Raw genomic sequence first — 21,489 nt, 5'->3', positions numbered from 1 at the left:
TGGATGCTGAATTTTGTCAAAGGCTTTTTCTGCATCTATTGAGATAACCATATGGTTTTTTTCTTTCAATTTGTTAATGTGGTGTATTACATTGATTGATTTGCGGATGTTAAAAAAACCTTGCATTCCTGGGATAAAGCCCACTTGGTCATGATGTATGATCTTTTTAATATGATGTTGGATTCTGTTTGCTAGAATTTTATTAAGGATTTTTGCATCTATGTTCATCAGTGATATTGGCCTGTAGTTTTCCTTTTTTGTGACATCTTTGTCTAGTTTTGGAATTAGGGTGATGGTGGCCTCATAGAATGAGTTTGGAAGTTTACCATCTTCTGCAATTTTCTGGAAGAGTTTGAGCAGGATAGGTGTTAGCTCTTCTCTAAATTTTTGGTAGAATTCCGCTGTGAAGCCGTCTGGTCCTGGGCTTTTGTTTGCTGGAAGATTTCTGATTACACTTTCGATTTCCGTGCTTGTGATGGGTCTGTTAAGATCTTCTATTTCTTCCTGGTTCAGTTTTGGAAAGTTATACTTTTCTAAGAATTTGTCCATTTCTTCCAAGTTGTCCATTTTATTGGCATATAGCTGTTGGTAGTAGTCTCTTATGATCCTTTGTATTTCTGTGGAATCTGTTGTGATCTCTCCATTTTCATTTCTAATTTTGTTGATCTGATTCTTCTCCCTTTGTTTCTTGATGAGTCTGGCTAATGGCTTATCAATTTTGTTTATCTTCTCGAAAAACCAGCTTTTAGTTTTGTTGATTTTTGCTATGGTCTCTTTTGTTTCTTTTGCATTTATTTCTGCCCTAATTTTTAAGATTTCTTTCCTTCTACTGACCCTGGGGTTTTTCATTTCTTCCTTCTCTAGTTGCTTTAGGTGTAGAGTTAGTTGATTTATTTGATTTTTTTCTTGTTTCTTGAGGTACGCCTGTATTGCTATGAACCTTCCCCTTAGTATTGCTTTTACAGTGTCCCATAGGTTTTGGGTTGTTGTGTTTTCATTTTCATTCGTTTCTATGCATAATTTTATTTCTTTTTTGATTTCTTCTGTGATTTGTTGGTTATTCAGAAGCGTGTTGTTTAGCCTCCATATGTTGGAACTTTTAATAGTTTTTTTCCTGTAATTGAGGTCTAATCTTACTGCATTGTGGTCAGAGAAGATGGCTGGGATGATTTCAATTTTTTTGAATTTACCAAGGCTAGATTTATGGCCCAGGATGTGATCTATCCTGGAGAAAGTTCCATGTGCACTTGAGAAAAAGGTAAAATTGATTGTTTTGGGGTGGAAACTCCTGTAAATATCAATTAAATCTAATTTGTCTATTGTATCATTTAAAGTTTGTGTTTCCTTGTTAATTTTCTGTTTAGTTGATCTATCCATATGCGTGAGTGGAGTATTAAAGTCTCCCACTATTATTGTGTTATTGTTAATTTCCCCTTTCATACTTGTTAGTATTTGCCTTATATATTGTGGTGCTCCTATGTTGGGTGCATATATATTTATGATTGTTACGTCTTCTTCTTGAATTGATCCTTTGATCTTTATGTAGTGTCCTTCTTTGTCCCTTTTCACATCCTTTATTTTAAAGTCTATTTTATCTGAAATGAGTATTGCGACTCCTGCTTTCTTTTGGTCTCCGTTTGCATGGAATATGTTTTTCCACCCTTTCACTTTAAGCCTGTGTGTGTCCCTAGTTTTGAGGTGGGTCTCTTGTAGACAGCATATATAGGGGTCTTGTTTTTGTATCCATTCAGCAACCCTTTGCCTTTTGGTTGGGGCATTCAACCCATTTACATTTAAGGTAATTATTGATAAGTATGATCCCGTTGCCATTTACTTTGTTGTTTTGAGTTCGTGTTGAAACATCCTTTCTGTGTTTCCTGTTTAGAGAAGATCCTTTAGCATTTGCTGGAGAGCTGGTTTGGTGGTGCTGAATTCCCTCAGCTCTTGCTTGTCTGTAAAGCTTTTGAATTCTCCTTCATATCTGAATGAGATCCTTGCTGGGTACAGTAATCTGGGTTGTAGATTATTCTCTTTCATTACTTTAAGTATGTCCTGCCATTCCCTTCTAGCCTGAAGGGTTTCTATTGAAAGATCAGCTGTTATCCTTATGGGGATCCCCTTGTGTGTTATTTGTTGTTTTTCCCTTGCTGCTTTTAATATTTGTTCTTTGTGTTTGATCTTTGTTAATTTGATTAATATGTGTCTTGGGGTGTTTCGCCTTGGGTTTATCCTGTTTGGAACTCTCTGGGTTTCTTGGACTTCTGTGACTATTTCTTTCCTCAATTTAGGGAAATTCTCAACTATTATCTCCTCGAGTATTTTTTCATGGCCTTTCCTTTTATCTTCTTCTTCTGGGACTCCTATGATTCGAATGTTGGGGCGTTTCATATTGTCCCAGAGGTCCCGGAGGTTTTCCTCATTTCTTTTGATTCTTTTTTCTTTTTTCCTCTCTGCTTCGTTTATTTCCATCATTCTATCTTCTACCTCACTTATCCTCTCTTCTGCCTCCGTTATTCTACTGTTGGTTCCCTCCAGAGTGTCTTTTATCTCCTTTATTTCATTATTCATTCTATATTGATTCCTTTTTATTTCTTCTAAGTCCTTGATAAACATTTCTTGCATCTTCTCAATCTTTGTCTCCAGGCTATTTATCTGTAACTCCATTTTGCTTTCAAGATTTTGGATCATTTTTATTATCCTTATTCTAAATTCTTTTTCGGATAGATTCCCTATCTCCTCCTCTTTTGTTTGGCTTTGTGGGCATTTCTCATTTTCCTTTACTTGCTGAGTATTTCTCTGCCTTTTCATCTTGTTTAGATTGCTGTGTTAGGCGTGGCCCTTCTGTATTCTGGTAGTATGAAGTTCCTCTTTGTTGTGGAGGTTCCTCACTGCGGTTGGGGTTGGACAGGTGGCTTGTCAAGGTTTCCTGGTTGGGGGAGCTTGTGTCGGTGTTCTGGTGGGCGGAGCTGGATTTCTGCTCTCTTGAGTGTAATGGAGTGACCAGTATTAATTTTTGAGATGTCTATGGATTTGGTGTGCCTCTGGGCAGCCTGTATATTGATGCTCAGGTCTATGTTCCTGCGTTGCTGGAGAATTTGCGTGGTATGTCTTGCTCTGGAACTTATTATCTCTTGGGTGGAGCTTGGTTTCAGTGAATTTATGGAGGCTATTGGATGGTCTCTTATTAATTAATGTTTCCCCTGGCTTTCAGTCTTATTCTTGCAGTAGCCTCAAGACTTCTCCTTCCATACAGCCTCAATAATAAAACTTTTAGGTTAATGGTGAAAAGATTCTCCACAGTGAGGGATACCCAGAAAGGTTCACTGAGTTACATGGAGAGATGAGGTGGGGGGGGTGGGTTGTAGTGACCAGGAGGGGAAGAGGGGAATTCAAATGTGGAGAGAGCAATCTAGCCAGTAAGCACTTCCCTCTGTGCTTTCCACAGTTTGGAACCCTCAGAGTGATTCACAGAGATACATAGAGAGGGGGGAGGAAGGTAACAGAGGTGAGCATGAGTAGAAAGGGAGGAATTAAGAGGGGAGAGAGAGATCTGGGCAGTATCCTGTTCCTGAAGTGTTCTCCGGTACCCAGAACACCCTCAGAGATTCACAGAATTGGGTTGAGAAGAGAAGGAGGAGGGTGGGAGATAGAGGTTCCCTGGGGGAGAAGAAAGAGCATCAATAGGGGGACAGAGTGATCAGGCCAGTGATCACACTCCTGAGTAAAAATGGGTCCTAAAGATTGGGTTCTTAAATGTACAAAGTTGATATCAAATATGTAAAACACAGATTAAAAATCTAGAGTAGAGGTTAGACTCATAAAACTTACAATCTAAAAAAAAAAAAAAAAGAAAAAAGGGAACAGTGTAAAAAGAAAAAAAAACAGTAAAACAGTAAAAAAAGAAACAGTAAAAAAATGTAGAACAGGAAAAAAACATTAAAAAAAAAAAAACACAAAAGGTATAAGATATATGTATGTAGTTTGCTTCAAAAATAGGGTTTTTTTTTTTTTTTGCAAGTTAATAGTGGGTTATGAAAATGAAACTTAAAGGTGTAATAGAGGACTTGAAGAAAAAGGAAAGAAGAGAAAAAAAAATTTTTTTAATTAAAAAAAAAAAAATTAAAAAAAAATTAAAAAAAATAATAATAGTAAAAAATATATATATCCCGGACTTTCTCTGGAGCTGTTGTGAGCAGTGTGGGATCTGCTCAGTTTTAGATAGATCCTTATTCCTGCTTATACTTTTCAAGATCTGTAGGTCCTTTTTAATGCAGTCGGTATTAGCTACAGGGATCTTAATCTGTTGGCCTGTCCCTTCCAAAGCACTTCCCTCTGTTTATTTGGCTTCTGTTTGGAGATCTCTTCAGTATCTAATTTCCGCCCTGCATCAAAGCGGTGGAGGTGATCTCTTTAGGTTCGCTTGTTCAATCGTGCTGTGGGGAGGAAGGAACACTGCAATTCTGGCGTGTGTGTGGTAAGCTCGCAGTGTCTCGGCCGCACTGGGTTCGCCCCCGCTCACGGCGTGTGTGCTTTCCCCGTCTACCCTGCTCAGGCTTCAGGTTACTCGGCCGGGGAGCGGGCCCTGAGCTGCGTGCACTTCCCAGGACTAAGCCGCTCAGGTTCAGGCTCCCGGTTACTCCACAAAGGCGCAGACTCGATTTTGCCCGCGGCTTGTGCCGTTCCCGGTCGGAGCTGCCCAGGCGGCCAGGAGTTTGGCGAGGGCGCTGTCCCCTGTTGGGGCGGTGCGGCTTATCACCTCCCTGGTCCCCGCCTCGGTTTACGGGCGCGCCCGGCTCCGGTGTGCTTTGTGTCGGTTCTGGGGAGCTGGTCTCTGGCTGCGACCCTCCCGGCTGCTGTCGACCCTCCGGGATCTCAGGCAGTCTTTGCTTAAAAAACTGGGAGCCTGTTTGCAGTTTGGTAGGGGGTGCCCTCTCTGGAGCCGAGTTTGCCCCTTTCCGGCTCTGGCGGGCCCCGCCTGCCCGCTGTGTCCGGCGGGGGATGGCGCAGTCCGCAGCCGGCTAGCTCTCCTCTGGTATCGCTCAGTCCTTTGTTCTGTGAGCGGGCCGGCAGTGCCTTAGAGTTGGGCTTTTCGCGGGATAGTTCTCTCTCTCGCTGTCCCACAGTTTAGGTTACTATCTCACGTTAGCTCCCTCAGATTGCCCTCGGGGCACTCGGGCCCGGTCTTTACCCTAGGCAATGCCGCCCGCTCCTCTCCGTTCAGCCCCCACTTGCTGGTGGCGGATGATGCGAGCGTCTGGGGTTCTTTGCTGGGAGTTGCTTTAGGCACGTAATCTGTCGATTTTATTTATTTTTCCTCCCAGTTACGTTGCCCTCCGAGATAAAAAATCCTCCCCCACACCCGCCGGTGAGAGGGTTTCCTGGTGCTTGGAAATTCCTCCTCTTTTACGACTCCCTCCCCGGGACGGGTCTCTGTCCCTAACTCTTTTGTCTCTCTTTTTATCTTTTATAATTTCTCCTACCTCTTTTGAAGATAATGCGCAGTTTTTGTGAAAGCCTGACGTCCTCAGCCAGCCTTCAGAAGTAGTTTTGTGAAGTTTGGTCAGCGTTCAGATGTTCTTTCGATAAATTTGTGGAGGAGAGAGTGGTCTCCCCGTCCTATTCCTCCGCCATCTTCTGCTCTCCTCTCGAGTTCTCATTCTTAAGTCATATAAAATAGGCCACTCTGTGATAATTGGAGCCATCTCATCTTTAACTTATAGTACACTCATTAAACTGTTTGTCAAGAATGAAAACGAATGAATTCCCTGAAGGAGTAGTGATCAGTTTGAAAAACTAAACATCCTACAATGTCTTTCCATTTGATAATGAATTTGTCATAGTTGTTGAAATTTCAGACCGTGTGGATGCATCTTTCAATGTCTTGGAAAAATTGTATATGTAGTCACTAAGAAAATAGAAAGAAAGCGAGTTTCAGAAATGTCTCTCTTTTTTTCTTTACAGTTAAGTAGAGTCAAGGGAGAGATAGCAATCTGAAAGGCCTTTTGGTGTCAGTCCAAATGAGGATTTATAGATTGTCCCTTCCATTCAAGGAGCTAAGTGGCAAAAACAGATATCTTGTTTCCAGAAGAGCTAATGCTTCTAGAAGGAAGGATTATTGTTTGAACATTTGGATCTCTTTTTATTCTTTAGCATTTTCTTTAAAGGTGCATCCAGGTAAGATTGCTGTTGTCTTTCTTTATTAAGGCTATGTCTTTTATATATTGGGCACTTAACAAATGGAAACTTTCTCAACTATTTGTTTATTTATTGTCTTTAAGTTGTCCTTTCTGGAGGAGACATCATATCCAAGTGCCATAGCGATCTCCCACTTGACCCTCATGAAGCCTCCCATTGCTTCTTTCCACCCGTCTACTTCTGTTTAGATTTTCTCTCTTCCTATTTTTTTTCATATTGAGTGAAATACAGTGTCATAGTCACCAAGAGGAACTAGTAGTATATTCATCCTAGTTATTATTCTAAATGATAACCCTGTTTTCAGCACATCAGTTGTGTCGACATGCATGCCAACAGTGTGGGAATAAAATAAAGTTCTTAGTAGATCATACTAAGTGATCCTAAAAATATCACACTATACCCAAGAACCTTCCATGGCTGCTTACCAAATAGATGTAGGTATAGGTTTTTTAAGTTGAGTAATGGATGGTGTTTGCAGATGAAGGACATGTTGCTTTATGTAGTCATTTGGTAAACATGCTTTAATACCTTTTGTTGTGTGGAGGCAGTCATTTCCTTTTCTGATCTTTCTATCTAGTGGAGGGCATAATTGGCTATCAATAGTAGAGGCATAGGCCGAGTGCTGTAGTAGGAAGAAGTCGGGAATAATGAAGTCCATCTAGAATCTGGAGGACGGTGGTCAGATTATCAAGGTTTCTCAGGAAAATTGACATTTGCTTTAAGAGTTTAAGGCCAAGTGGGAGATCACCAGGCAGAAAACTTCAGGGAGAGTGTTAGGGTCTGACAGACTTGGGAATTGGTAAGTATTTTGATGTGACTTCACAGTAAGATATATGGTGTGGAGTGGCAGATGATAATGTTAGCTAGAGCCAAATCTTTATCTGTTTCGCAGTATGGAAGAAGGGAGCCTTTCTATCTTTTTCAGTGAGTGATATTAACAAATGACCCTGCACAGATTCTTGTGTCATCCATGCTCGAGGTTCATACTATCATCTGTGTTGGTGACTTCCATGTTTTTATCTGTGGCCCTGGGTTACAGATCCCCTTTGTCCTCTGCTTACCTACATCTTGGTGTTTCATCGGCTGTCACAAAATCTCCACTTCCACAGTAAAGCCATCAACCTTCCCTCAAGACCTTGGCTCCATTCTGATTCTTAATTTAGTCAATGGCCCCAATTTTCAAGGTAATCATCCATGACGCTCTTCTCTGGAACCCCCAATATCTCCTGACATCCACTCAATAAGTTTCCTTACTTATTCAGCTACTCGCAACATTATTGTCTCTTTTCCATGCCTAGTTCCAATATCTTTATTTAGGTTGCTGTTTTCCTTCTCTTTGGTTACCCTTGCAACCTCTTAACCCAGCTCCATCTCCCTTTCTGTTCAGTTACCTCATGGTTGCCAGGTTGATCTTTCTAATTATTGCATAAATGACAGAGCTAGTAAAATTTTTAGCAGGTCCTCATTACCAATGGATAAAATCCAAAACATCAGCACAACATACAAATCCATAGGATTTTGGCTCCACCTTCCTGTCCAGCGTCCTGGGGCCCATGACCAATCCCCTCCCCTTCTCCAGACTTTTTCAATGACATGGAGCTCCTGTAATTTCCAGTCTATTAGTCTCCTGGGCATTTTCCTGTTCCTGTTCCCAGCCTTCTTACCCTGTCTGCTCACTTCTTTGCACCACTGCCTCCATCCAGATCAGGGTGAAGTGTTTCTACAAGTATGTGGTGATAGGTTGTTTATTTTTCTCCGCTAGATTTCAGGCTCCTCAGTGTCGGGCACCATGTCTCGTTCATGTCTGCCATATTCCCAGCACTCGTGTCCAGCTCATAGTTACAGCAAAATAATAGTGTTGACAAAGCACTCACTATAGGCCAAGCAAGATGCTAATTTATTTACATATATTCTCTTTTAAGGGAAAAAATAAAATCAAGCTATGATTTAGAAAAGGAATGCAGAAGAAAAGTAAAGATTGGGCAAGAGGTTTGTTATAGGGAGTTCAGTAAAGACAGTATTTTATCAAAACAAGTGAGAATTTAAAAGATATCTATACTAGGGTAGGGCCTTTCCAGGTGGCACTAGTGGTAAAGAACCCGCTTGTCATTGCAGGAGATGTAAGAGATGAGGGTTCAATCCCTAGGTCAGGAAGATTCCCTGGAGGAGGGCCTGGCAACCCACTCCAGTATTCTTGCCTAGAGTTTCCCCATGGACAGAGGAGACTGGCGGGCTACAGTCCATGCGGTCGCACAGAGTTGGACATGACTGAAGTGACTTAGCATACACGTACACATGCACATACAAGGGTAGAGGCAGTAGAAATCAAGTGGAAAGAATTCTTTATAAGATAGTATGAAAAACCCAAACAAAACTTTCTGGCTAACCCAATGTTATAGTGATTCCTAGAGGTATTGAATGGCTGGCTGGCTAGGTGACTGAATGGAAGAATAGAGAATCCAGCATGTGCTCCATAGAACCTGCTGTGAAACTTAATTTGTTTAACTTACAAGTCTGATAACTTTGGTGCAACAACTTCATTAGGATGAGAGGAACAACTGTCTAGGTGCAGAAGCAAGCTATGTGGCAACAGCCTGAGAGGAAACAAAGGTAAAAACAGACATATCCTGAGAGAGTAATTGTGATGGCTCTTAAAATAGATATTTAAAATTAAATGTACACATACAATTATTAAATTAAGTCCAAAATTGTTCAGGTGTGGAAGTATGTTATGTAATTCAGAATTCTTTCAGGGTCAAAAAGTAAAGCTTCCAGTGGTCATTGAAAGCTGAGGGATTGTCAGTTGGGTTGTTATTGTTCAGTCACTCAGTCATGCCCAACTCTTTGCAACCCCGTGGACTGCAGCACGCCAGGCTTCCCTGTCCTTCACCATCTCCCGGAGTTTGCTCTGACTCATGGGAGTAATGGTTGAAAGTGAGGACCCTGGTATCAGAGTGCCTGGTTTGAGTTCTTGCTCAGTCATTTAACAGCTATAGGACCTGGAAGAAATGACTTTACCTCCAAAGTGGAGGTACTTTCTTTGGGGTGTTTTAGTGATTCAGTGAATAAAGGAAAGCATGTGCTCCTGGAGTGGGAAAGGCTGTAGCAAGCAATCAGTGAAGTGTGGGCTCAGCTCCGTGTAGACCTGTACGACTTAGCAAAGGTGGGGAAGGGAGCAGTGACTGTATTCACACTTAAACTCATGTATTTCGATGGGCTTTCATCATGTTTGGTAGAGGTGTTAATATGGGTGAAGTGTTCCCTTGTTTCATATTTAAAATGACAATTTTGTTTTGTAAGATACACTTCAAGGGACTTTGTTTTTGCTACGCTATAGCCTAAGTGCACTTAGTTTTCCCACATAATTCCTGAAAACAGTTGGTCAGGTGAACAATGAAAGTGGTCAGTAATCATTTAAGGCACACAGTGTATTAAAATATGATACGTAGTTAAGCCCTTATGGTGGGAATTCTCGAGTTCATTGGTGTTGAATGTTCATTAAGTAGTCCCTTTTACTATTCATTATTTTAGCTAATTAAACATCTTAATAGAAAAAATCCTTGAAATATGCTACTTTCCAAATGTTCCTAAGATATAATTCTTATATATTTCAAGATAAAAATAATGTGTCCTTAAGGAGAATTGCCCAGAAATAAATACATATGTTGATTTAATGACTACCTGATAATGAACAGAGAATAACCTGTAGGACTGACTTAACAAATCTCTTCTAAATGTCTGCTTTTTATCTTCATTTTCCTCAGTTTCTCTGATTGACACAGACACAAAACGTTTGGTGCATGTGAGCATGAGCTAAGTTGCTTCAGTCATGTCCGACTCTTTGTGACCCTATGGACTCTAGCCTGCCAGGTTTCTCTGTCCGTAGGATTCTCCAGGTAAGAATATTGGAGTGGCTTGTCATGCCCTCCTCCAGGGGATCTTCCCTACCCAAGGACCAAACCCACATCTTATGAGACCTGCATTGGCAGGTGGGATCTTTACCACTAGTGCCAGCTGGGAAGAACATAACATTTGGTGGCTCCTCTCAATCCAGTGTCATTCTCTGTACATTTACCTTATGTTATTTTTTGTGTTATAGCACTTATCCCAACTTAACATAACCCAGCTTTATTTGCTTATTTATCATCCATCTCCCCAACCTGAATAGAAGTTGCTATGTGCAAGACTTTCATTTGTTCACTGTTGTATTCCCCAAACCTACTATAATGCCTGGCAGAAATTCAGTAAATATTTGTTGAAAGAAGAAATGTACACATATAAGTTTGTGCTTAGTCAAGACTCCCAGACAAGGTTGTGCTGCTACATGGATGTATTTTTGTAAACATTGTTCACTGAATATAATGTAATGCTTATTCACTAAAAACTCAAAACAAAATTTGGGAAATACAAGGCAATATCAATAAAAAAATGTTAAATCATTCTCCAACCCTGAGAAAATGATGTAACATTTTGTTGTGTTATCCCCTTCATGTATTTGACATCACATCATAATTATGTGCCATCCTGGATATATTATTTTGTAAGCTGGATTTCTTTCACTTGTATTATATCATCAGCATTTTATATACTTTTACAAATATTTTCTAAAGACTTCTATTTTAAATAGTAGAGTTGAAATCCTTTTCTTCCTACCTCCAAACAACATAAGTAATGAAAAAACAGAGAAGAAAATCCATCTGTAATGAAACAAGTCATTAGCAGCAACCCCAGAGCACAAACACTGAAGTACACCTGCCAAGTCTATAACGTATGGATACAGGTGAAGGAAGACTTAAGAAACTACCCTTATTCCATCATCTTGGACCTTGAACAAGATGCAGATTTCCTTCAAATCAACTACACTTCCATCAAAGACATCTCCTGTGTTTCCTTAATTAACCTAGAGCCATAGATAGACTGTGGGAGGAGTTGGAGCGACTCCTTAAATATCCAGACATCACCACTGAAAGGCGGACAAGATGGAACTGGAGGAGAAGCGATTCTGAGGTGCCATGTTCATTTTCTTCTCCCAACCTGCTAGCTGAGGGTGTCCAGTGGAAGCGAAGTGTAAAAAGGAGGGAGGGGAGGCAGCCATTGCCTGTAGGGGCCCACTGGAGCAAGCAGAGGGAGGAGCAGGGGGCAGCAGAGAGGAAAGGCTTTCTGGAAGAGCTTGCCAAGGCTTTTAGGGAAACGCATTGCTTATTTCAGACTGAGAATGTACTGAAACACTGAATAATATTTGGGGAACTTAAAGAGTGAATACTTTCTCCTTATCCTGTTTGATAGAGAGACACGGCCACTAGGGAGAAACTAACCCATTAAGATTAGAAATGAGAATGAAATAGCTGAGCTTGTGCAAACTTCGTGTAGTTTACAGAAAGAGGTTAGCACAAAGATAAGGGCCATAAATCAAAGATTAAGCAACATGGCACAAAAGGGCATGTTTCAGCAGTTATAAAATGAGCTTTGCAGCAAAAGGTGAAGCTGAGCTTTTCAAATTGCTGGAATGTCACTGTTTATTTATGAGCCGAGATAAAACTCATTTTTAGATAAATGACTAAATTGAAATACCATAATACATGCCATTCAGGCGCCGTTATGGTTTAAAAATGTGACTATAAAAATGTCACATTATTACAGAACCTATTTGTTGGTTGGGTATTTTCCGAGTCCCATCTACTCAGTGTATTGACCCCCACTAGGTTTTACTGCTGCCCGCCTTGCATAGCCAGTACACAGTGGCTATTGTAAAAGCAAGATAGAGTTCTTTCTACTTCACAGAGCCCTGAAGAGTTTCGGGAACGTGAGCCAGAGCTTGTGTTGTTGTTTATGGTATTCGATGAAGTAGAAATTAAGGCCCTTTGCTGACAGAGACCATACCTCATTTACAGAAAAGCAGTGGGTTCTTCAAAATTCAAGTTTGTATTTCATTTGAAACTTGAAATTCTTACATTCTGTTTGCTTCCCGTTTCCCTTGAGAAGTCGAACTATTAGGGTGTCTCTCTGCCAGATTTAGCCAAGTCGTGTCTTTGCGACTCTTTGCGACCCCATGGACTGTAACCCACCAGGCTCCTCTGTCCATGAGATTTCCCAGGCAAGAGTACTGGAGTGGGTTGCCATTTCCTTCTCCGGGGTATCTTCCTGACCTTGGGATCAAACCTGAATCTCTTGAGTCTCCTGCATTGGCAGGTGGGTTCTTGACCTGCTGAGCTGGTAACTAAACTAAAAAAAAACCAATGCATGACTGCATGACAGTAGCAGTTCTGCATTTTATGTGCCTTTCTGGTTAGTCATGTTCATAAATTGCATTTTACATTTTATCAGGCCACCAGTACAATTTTTGGAGACAGTTGGAAATAAGAAGTCAGAAACAATGGGCAAATGGAGGGTGTGTTTTGGTACAGAGGCCACTAGGAAGAGCAGGTTGGTATGGAAAACTGAGCTTTGGGAAGCACAGAGAAGTGGATTAAGAGGGTGAGTCAGGTGACAGTATGAGAGGATGCTGTAACAGGCTTGCATCCTCTGAAGAGGTGATAAGAAGAACTCAAGGAAATGAAAATAGAGTGGCAAACCAGTAATAGTAAAGATGTTCAAATCATATGCAGGCACTGTCCTAGATGCTTTACAAATGTTAATTCACCTTCACCGTAGCCCAGTGAGCTAAGAATGATTAACATCTCCACTGTATAGGTGGAGAAAAAAATTGAGGTGGAGGAAGTTTTAAAGCACTTTGCTCAAGTTACACAGCTAACAAGAGGCCCAGCTGGGATTTGAACCTGGTACCTCAGATCCAAGCCCATGCTCTTGGTCCTTGTATTGTTTTGTCTCTCAGACATCTGTGACAAATGAAGATGCTTTGTAAAAGTTTAAGTGCTTACTATACAAACGAATGAGTTGGCAGTTAGGTCTTTGTTCAAGATCAACACCTGATTCATGCTTGAGACAATTCCAGGGTAGAGGTAATGAGTAAGAGTGGGCACAGAGGGTCGTATCAGTGGACAGAAGTTAGTGAAATTGAAAGAGGAAAATATAGGGTGGATTAGAGAAATTATTGTAATAATGAAGCCTCATCTGCAAACTGGGTTCATATTAGACAAATTGTTTCTCTTAGAAGTTCTAGTCTGTAATTGAAAAATTTCCTCATAGAAAATGTGTGAATATTGTGCAGTGTTACAGTTCTGTTGTTCAGTCACTAAACTGTGTTTGACTCTTTGCAACCCCATGAACTGCAGGCTTCCCTGACCTTAACTGTCTCCTGGAGTTTGCTCAAACTCACACAGTTTGCTTAAATTCATGTGCTTTGCAGTAGTCCTAGAATAAACAGCATGTGAACTGTTTCGTTGTCCCCTACGCAAATGAATTAGCCACAGAATTTAGGTAAGTGTCCAGTAATTAGTGGATTTTTCTTTTCAATTTAGGACACTTAGGCAAAAATGATATTGACCCTCTCGGTGTGGATTTAGTTCAGTGTTTAGGAAGTATTATTAAATTGCCAGAGATGATATTAAATCGGTATAGGTTTGGCCAGAATGTACTTTTAAAGGCATTTGACAATGTGCCTTCACTTTTAACAACACAATTAAAAGTGTAGGAGGAAGACTTTTAGGCAATTTAAATACATATTTTCAAGCATGTTTTTCCTGTTTCTTTTTTCTTGACAACCAAGATATTGTATAATTGTTTTTAAAATAAAAATAAAACCTAATGTTTTAGATTCATCTTTAGTGGAATATATTTGTTAGAGAGAGTATTTTTATAGACAAGTTTCGGTTGAACAATTGTCAAAGACCAAAAGGTAGGCTTCTTTATATGCCATATGTAGGGCTGTGACTTGACAATGTCAAAGCAACTGCTTAGTTCAATTAACCATCTGATTCTGGAATCAAATAAGAAAAACTAATTATTTGGTTAAAATAATCTGTTTTTGTTATTTTCTCTCATCTTCTTCAGTCAAAAGTACCCACTTGTAGTTGTAGAGAAGCTGATGGACCAGCTCTTAGGAAAAGTAAAAGGTGCTTTGTTTATGATGTTGCAGGAAGCCTGACCCCCGTAGCCTTTAACACTGGCTAGTTTTGGCAGATGGTTACTCTGGACAGTAGCTGTTGTACTTTGGGACTCCTGGGAAGTAGACTGTACGCCGGAAGTTTATCAAAGAGTGCTCTTGGGTCAACACCTGTGGAAGGGAGTCGGCAGGAGAAGCTGGGCTCTGATGCAGTCTCACCAAAGGCCTCGGTCGATCAGCAGAGAGTGGAGGATCTCTGTCTGCTGCTGCTAAGTCGCTTCAGTCGTGTCCGACTCTGCATGACCCCATAGACGGCAGCCCACCAGGCTCCGCCGTCCCTGGGATTCTCCAGGCAAGAACACTGGAGTGGGTTGTCATTTCCTTCTCCAATGTATGAAAGTGAAAAGTGAAAGTGAAGTCGCTCGGTCGTCTCCGACTCCTAGCGACCCCATGGACTGCAGCCTACCAGGCTCCTCCATCCATGGGATTTTCCAAGCAAGAGTACTGGAGTGGGGTGCCATTGCCTTCTCCGGGATCTCTGTCAGCTAGGGGCAATTCCCAGAGAAGAGGACAGCTGAGGGCTGTCGGGCAACATCATTTCCAGCAACTGGAGAAATAATAAAAAAAAAAATAATACCTGCATTTTATTATTTACATTTAAGTTATATATAGTGTTATCACAGAAGCCTCATTTTACAAGGAAATGAAACTAAGACAAATTTTATTTGAATAAGTCTTTTGCATAGAAAAGGGAAGCGGTCATGTATTTAGTTACTAGTCATCAGGAGAATGCACATGTGTGTGCAAAAGTGTGTAATAGATAAATAGGATGAGCCACTTTTAGTCTTGTGCACTGTATTAGGAGCTTGAAAGTGAAAGTAGCTCAGTCATGTCTGACTCTTTGTGACCCCATGGACTATACAGTCCGTGGAATTCTCCAGGCCAGAAGACTGGAGTGAGTAGTCTTTCCTTTCTCCAAGGGATCTTCCCAACCCAGGGATTGAACCCAGGTCTCCCATGTTGCAGGTGGATTCTTTACCCGCTGAGCCACAGTGGAAGCCCTGTTAGAAGCTTAACTATCATTTCATCTGTGGAACTCCTCTGTGAGGGAGGTACTGTTCTCTTGATGGTATTGGTAAATAAACAGACTCAGACAGGTTAAGTGACATCTGAAATCACACAGCTAGTTTGTGATACAGTCATAACTCGAAGCCAAGTTCATCCAAATCCAAGTTCATCCAAATCTGATCCCATGCTATACTGTTAGTTCTAATCCTTTAACTCTAGCCAGAGATTTTCTGCTTCAGTGGTTAACTTTCTTCCCTTGTTTTAACCATGTCTCCTTATCCGGGTTTAGGTCCTCACAAATCCCAGAAATTTGCTTTTGACCCTTGAGACAACTTCTATTGGTAAAAGGCAAATATTTTTATCCTCACTTAGCAGGGCTGTAGTGCAGATGACAGTGGACCGGAATCCTATGATAATGGGTCCCTTCTGGGATGATTTCTGCCTGGTACTTCTGTCCCCATTTAGTAGATGTGTCAGTGGGTGAAGGAAATTCATGATGCTAAAATATGCTTAGGAGTCAGAGGTGAAGCTGGGTGTATCGATTCCAAATCCCATGCTTGATCCCCTCTTCAGTGAGATTAATATGGGGAAGGAAGGGTGTGTGTGTGTATATACAGTAAGTATAGAAACACTCCAAACTTTGAATGACCCCACATTATAGGCATTTCATTTATGATGAGGGCTTCTTGGAACCAGTAGAAAGAAATCATTTGGGGTACTGCTAGGAAAAATATAAATATATACATTTGAAGTATATGCCATTTGAAATGAATTTAAACCCCATTTAAATTAGAATAACTTTCTTTGGGCTTCTCATTTGATTAGAATGCCTGGACAGTGTTCTTTTACACTGTGTTCTGTGTTTTGAGGAACTATGGTTGACGGATCCCCACAGTTGATTAGGTTACAAATGACACAAAACTGCCATTGCTCTGTGACAGTTGGCATCCTCTGATTTGTTTTCGACAGCACAATTGAAGTAGGCAAGGTTCTCTTGTTACTTTACTTTTTTGAATAGAATACTGCTTGTGTCAGATAGTCCATGAGGACTTTAAGACATTTGTCAGATTTTTATATAATATTTCATCTTCTATAGTTAAAAAAAAGGAATAAGGCAAGTCATTGTAATATTTTCAGTCACATATATTCTTTGATAAAAGTAAATGACAATCTCAATCTGAAGTATTTTATGTCTTTTCTCAAGCAGTGATTACTTTATTTGTATGTCTTTGGTTTCTACGCAAATCTTAATTTAATAGAGGATTTCAGGAACAGTTGAATGAAACAGATATTTCCACATGATTGATGCAGTGTCCCATATATATTGTATAACTCTGCATTATAAATTATTTGGGGCTTTAATATTGAAAACAGATGACAGTATGTTTGCTTTTTGAAATGAGAAAAGAAGGATATTCGTATACAAGCTTGTACAAGTTTGACTGCATCATGAATGCATGTCTTCATTAACAACCATAACTCAGCCCAATTTATCAGTATTCATCTAAATGGCTGTAAACTTAGTTATCAGTACTAGTGCTGCAGTCAAGACCAACTAAGAATTTATTATTTTTTTATTGTTCTGGGTATTAAAATGATCACAGAACTACAGTAATACTGTTTCATATCTATCCCTACATATATTATGTGATACTGATAATTTATAAAGTTTATGAATGAGAACCAAATTAAATATGCCCTTTGAGTTCTCTTTTTTCCCCCCACAGTGAAGTTAGGAATCAAGTAGTAATATAATATCTTAAGAATTCATATATAATGGACAAGGATTTAATGAAGACTTTCAGGTTTCACTGTTATTTTAGATCCCCATAGTATTTGAATGTGGTTTTGTATGTCATTTGAATCTCTTGGCCTAAGTCTTCAAGAGGATGTTGATTTCCTAAAACCTTTATGGGATAAGCATAAGCGTTTATAGAAGGATTCATGTACACCTCTGCTTCTAGGGTAGCCTAAAGGTGTGTGTGTACACAGGCAAGAAGGTATCAGATACGAGGACGGGGACTTGGGTCTTATACAGGGAGGAAGGGTGGCAACTTGCATATTGGTGTCCTGATGTAAAGGAAGCAACTGGGTTTGTGATCATTTTGAAAAGTAGTACCAATTTCTCTACATCTAATGTTCAAGCGAAGATAAAAATATGGATGTTTTTGTAAAATTCCTTCATTTTAGAACACTGAGAAGACCAAATCAGTCCCTGATGTGGGCTGCATATGGCCCGAAGGCATCCAGTGTTCACATTCCCATCCAAGTCATGGGAAACTGGAGTTCTGATTGTCTTCCATTGGATGTACATGGAATGCCAGTACAGTTTGAGTAGGAAAGTAATTATCTTAATAGAATCTTCAAAATGGAATCAGAGCCAACTTTGGATAGATTTAAATTTTCTTCTTCAAGTGTGAAAAATGCTCCAGTTTTCTAGTTTAAGCCACGTATACATACATTTTAGCCCAAAAAAGAGGTGGGGGTATAGGAAGTTGGAATCCTGTTTCATTTGGGATACTGTCTTTTTATTGATTGGTCCAAAATTGAATACCCAATTTCCTTTTTCCCATTTATATCTCAGCATGAGATTTCCTTTCCTGATATAAGCCTTTGTGGCCAGTTTTTATCTGATCATTTGTCTGTCTGATATCCTTGATATGTTTTTGTAACATTTTTAACAGAAAATGTAAGTGCTATTTATGGAAAGCAAGCTGATCGACTGTGAAGAGTCTCTTGTGATTTCTCAGGTTGTTTTCACATTCGACCGATGCTGGCTTCTAGAACAGAAGTCTGGAAACTAACAATGAATGTTAGACCACGGAACATAGGTTTCTTTCCTTTCCAAGTCTGTCTGCAAGGGCAGAGAGAAAAGATGAATGAGAATGGAAAATATATGCATGTAGCTGAGCAGGAGGTTAATTATATTAATTTCAGACTCAACCCAGCCTGAAGACAATATAATAATCTTATAAAAAATGGAATGCCAGCAAGGAGCCAAACTTCTATTACCTTTTTCCTTTTAAGAGCACAATATGTTATAGCAATCAGGAACTCATAAATTGCCCTTAAAAGCAGTTCAGAAAAAGTTACTGTGTGAAGCCTACTTAGAGTTGGAAACTGTGGGGAGATTTTTTCCCTCCATTGCACCTGAGGTGTTTTTTCCATGTGTTGAGTTTTGTTTCAGTTGTTCAGTAGAGAACATGGGAATTCTGCTATATTTCTCAAAAATGTGATGGATGTGGAGGGGTCAAGCTGAAACTGAGTTACTTTGAATACTGAGGAGCCAAATATAAATAGTACTCTGAAGTATGATTCCCTGAATATATATGTGAATACAGCGAACCATCCCATTTTCCTCTCCTTTGGACTAGGATCGCTGGTAAGAATAAGTAGAGGATGAAGATGGGAATTAATGGACGGAGAGATGAAATATTCTAGTGCCTTCTAACACAGACCTCTTCCTTACCTCACCAGGGAAGCTTCCGTTCCTTTCCTTCATCAGTAAATACTAAGAATCACCGAGTAAAAGACCAGTGATTCAAAGTGTTGACACCTTGAAGCAAGGGAATGTTTTCCAAATAATTTACAGCAGCTATGAAAGTAATTTAAAAAGTTAATCTGCCCTTAAAGTATTCAGCTTTGTCAATTGTGCATAATATCCTCAATATTTACTATTACTTTGTGCTACAAACATAAACAATCATTTCAATGACCCTTTTTTATTAAAATATGTGAACACTTATATTTCATTATTTCAGAGAACCACATGAATCCCACAAGTCCATGGAAATTTTAGAGTGAATTTTACTGCCTCGTCGCCTGTGTCTAGACAAATTTATTAGGCACTTGCTGATGGTGAGTAATACCTGTTTATTAAGCTGATTTTCAGGCTGCTTACATGAGAACTTCCATAAATTAGCTCTAGTAACCTTAGGATTTAAACTTAAATTGAGATTAGGCATTTATAAATTGATTCAAGCGATCATGAAGTAAGAGGGAAGGTATATGTTTTTAAATGCATTTTTGGCTTGAAACCCCTCCTTACTTTCAACCCCAGGGGCCTGCTCTACCATAAAGAAGGACATATTTAAACGTTAGAATCTCTAGTGCCAGAAATTTCTACTTTATGTCTTGGCTAACCAGTGAGGATAATCAGCACCTTGTCTCTCTTAAAACTGACAGGGTACATTTTTAAAGTGTTGAAAGAGAAGTATACAGACTTTACAGGTTGAGCAGTCTCAGTTTCCTGGCCTGGATGAAGATTTTGAAACTTAAGTTACTCTCAGTCGTCAGGGTAACGCACTGTGGTCAGTAAATGAACTGGCTGCTTTAGTCATTGGCATTTTCTAGTTAACACATACAAATTGGTCGTGCATACTCTGAAATAACTTCCCTAGTAGCTCAGATGGTAAGGAATCTGCTTGCAATGCAGGAGACCCCAGTTTGGTCCTTGGGTCGGGAAGATCCCCTGGAGAAGGGAATGACAATCCACTCCAGTATTCTTGCCTGGAGAATTCCACAGACAGAGGAGCCTGGTGGGCTACAGTCTGTGGTTTCACAAAGAGTCAGACATGACTGAGTGACTAACACTCGTCCAAGACTCTGAAATACAAAATCGACATTACTGATGGTTTTATGGTACCTTAATCAAGGGAACCATCTACTTTCCAGTTCGCAATTTAGTGTATTAAGAAGGCAAATCATTTAAAGACTCAGATTTATTAATCTTTTGTATATTAACCCAGCCCCAAGTTTTAAATGAAATCTGCCTAAGTTTGGGAAAATGCAAAGAACCTCCAGGGTTGTTTTTTTTTTAGCACTTTTGTTTGGAAAACTGTAGGATTGTCTATGCCTCTTGTCACTGTTTAGAACTTTGGTCTGTCTCGTACCTCCTCAGAAAAGCAATAAAAGCCTTTGTCTCTTGGGGTTCTTTAGGAAACGGCTTTGTTTGGGGAAAGGCTCTACCATTTGAAGCCCACTTTTAGTATCTTGGAGACGCTGGATAGGAGTTACATGGTGTGTCATGGGAATAGCCAGCACACAAAAATGAGCAATACCCTATCAAAATTTAGTTGTTTCTAAAATCCTTTGTCTCTCATAAATTCACTTCTTGATTATGTCGCAGAATCAAAAATTAAAGAAGTATTAAATAAACTGTGAGAAAGTTTAGCAAATTTCAGTAAAATATGCTTTTGTCTTCTAGCCACCTCTAGAGCAGAACTTCCGTGGGTGGTGCTTCATGGGATGTTTTGTATTTTAGCTATCTTTGCCCATCAGCTTCATGTTCTCACAGCAATCAGGATATTGATTGCTAGCCATCGATATTAATACACCCAGAGTGATAATTTTTTGGTTTCTCCTTTTCTCCTAACTCTCCTCCCCTATTATCTTATTGTCCAAGTGCACTCAGTCTAAGGGTAGAGAAAACTGAGATGGGTGGTTTGGGGAATGCAAGAATGGAACCAGAACCGCTCTGTGTCCCATCTTCCCAGTGGGAGTCACTACTCATTGCTCAGGTCCTCAGGTAGTGTCCATAGGAAGGGCAACTACATGTGTCCAGTGACCTCTGGCAAGCAAAAGCTGGCATCTCTCACAGTGATTCACATCATTGGATATGGATTTGGGTGCTAAGGAAAAGGCAGGATCATTTCAGTCCATATGCAGCTAGTTGTATCAATAATGCTGTCAGTAATTACCAAAGCTTTATGGAGTGCCAAGTCAAGCGCAAGTACTCTAGTCACTGTCTAGTCACTGTATCCTCATGACAGGGGGGCTTTGATGACCATTATCCGTGATTGACAGATAAAGAAACTGGAGCTTATAGAGAGGCTAAGGAACTTGCCATGGCCATTCTCCTGGTCAGTGGTGGGGAAAGGACTCAATCCTGGTCCCAAACCCATAGCTTTAACACAGCCTGTGTCCTCCCAACTGTGTTCTTCACTCAGCAATGTGTAAAATGCATCCCACAGTGTGAGCTTCTTCATTTGTCCCTTTTTTTCATGGTAACAGTGTGATAAGCAGGCTGTGTTCTTTTTCCAGTGGCAGAATGTTTAAGATATATTGTTCTTGTCTTAGAGATGTATAGGGAATTTTTGCAATTGATATGTGAAGATCTATCTCTACATTTTCCTTAAGTAAGAAACAAAATAGAATGTCTTTTTTTCTTCTTTTCCTCCTAACCTTGTGATTACACTCGCATTGGAAGAGATCCCACGGCAGAT

The 21,489-nt window shown here is 40.0% G+C and overlaps 1 protein-coding gene across 14 annotated transcripts in view; it reads left to right on the top strand.

Annotated features, from left to right (window-relative positions):
• The window catches only part of SNCAIP (synuclein alpha interacting protein), a 162,011-nt gene that overhangs the window by 18,611 nt on the left and 121,911 nt on the right, over positions 1-21,489 (top strand). For 5 of the 14 annotated variants that reach the window (XM_081499049.1, XM_081499040.1, XM_081499044.1 and 2 more), the window contains exon 2: positions 19,027-19,123. The exons of 4 other annotated variants lie outside the window; for them this stretch is intronic. The gene's annotated coding sequence lies outside the window, so the exon portion shown is untranslated. Of the gene's footprint in view, positions 1-9,959; positions 10,092-10,864; positions 11,203-12,519; positions 12,619-13,501; positions 13,573-14,230; positions 14,550-19,026; positions 19,124-21,489 lie in introns of all 14 variants that reach the window. 5 more of the 14 variants (XM_081499047.1, XM_081499045.1, XM_081499036.1 and 2 more) reach the window with 3 other exon arrangements.

This window comes from Giraffa tippelskirchi, chromosome 6 (genome assembly GCF_054371585.1).
Source record: "Giraffa tippelskirchi isolate mGirTip1 chromosome 6, T2T-mGirTip1v1.2.pri, whole genome shotgun sequence".
Taxonomy (NCBI): Eukaryota; Metazoa; Chordata; class Mammalia; order Artiodactyla; family Giraffidae; genus Giraffa; species Giraffa tippelskirchi.
This window is presented reverse-complemented; position numbering and strand designations above follow the sequence as displayed.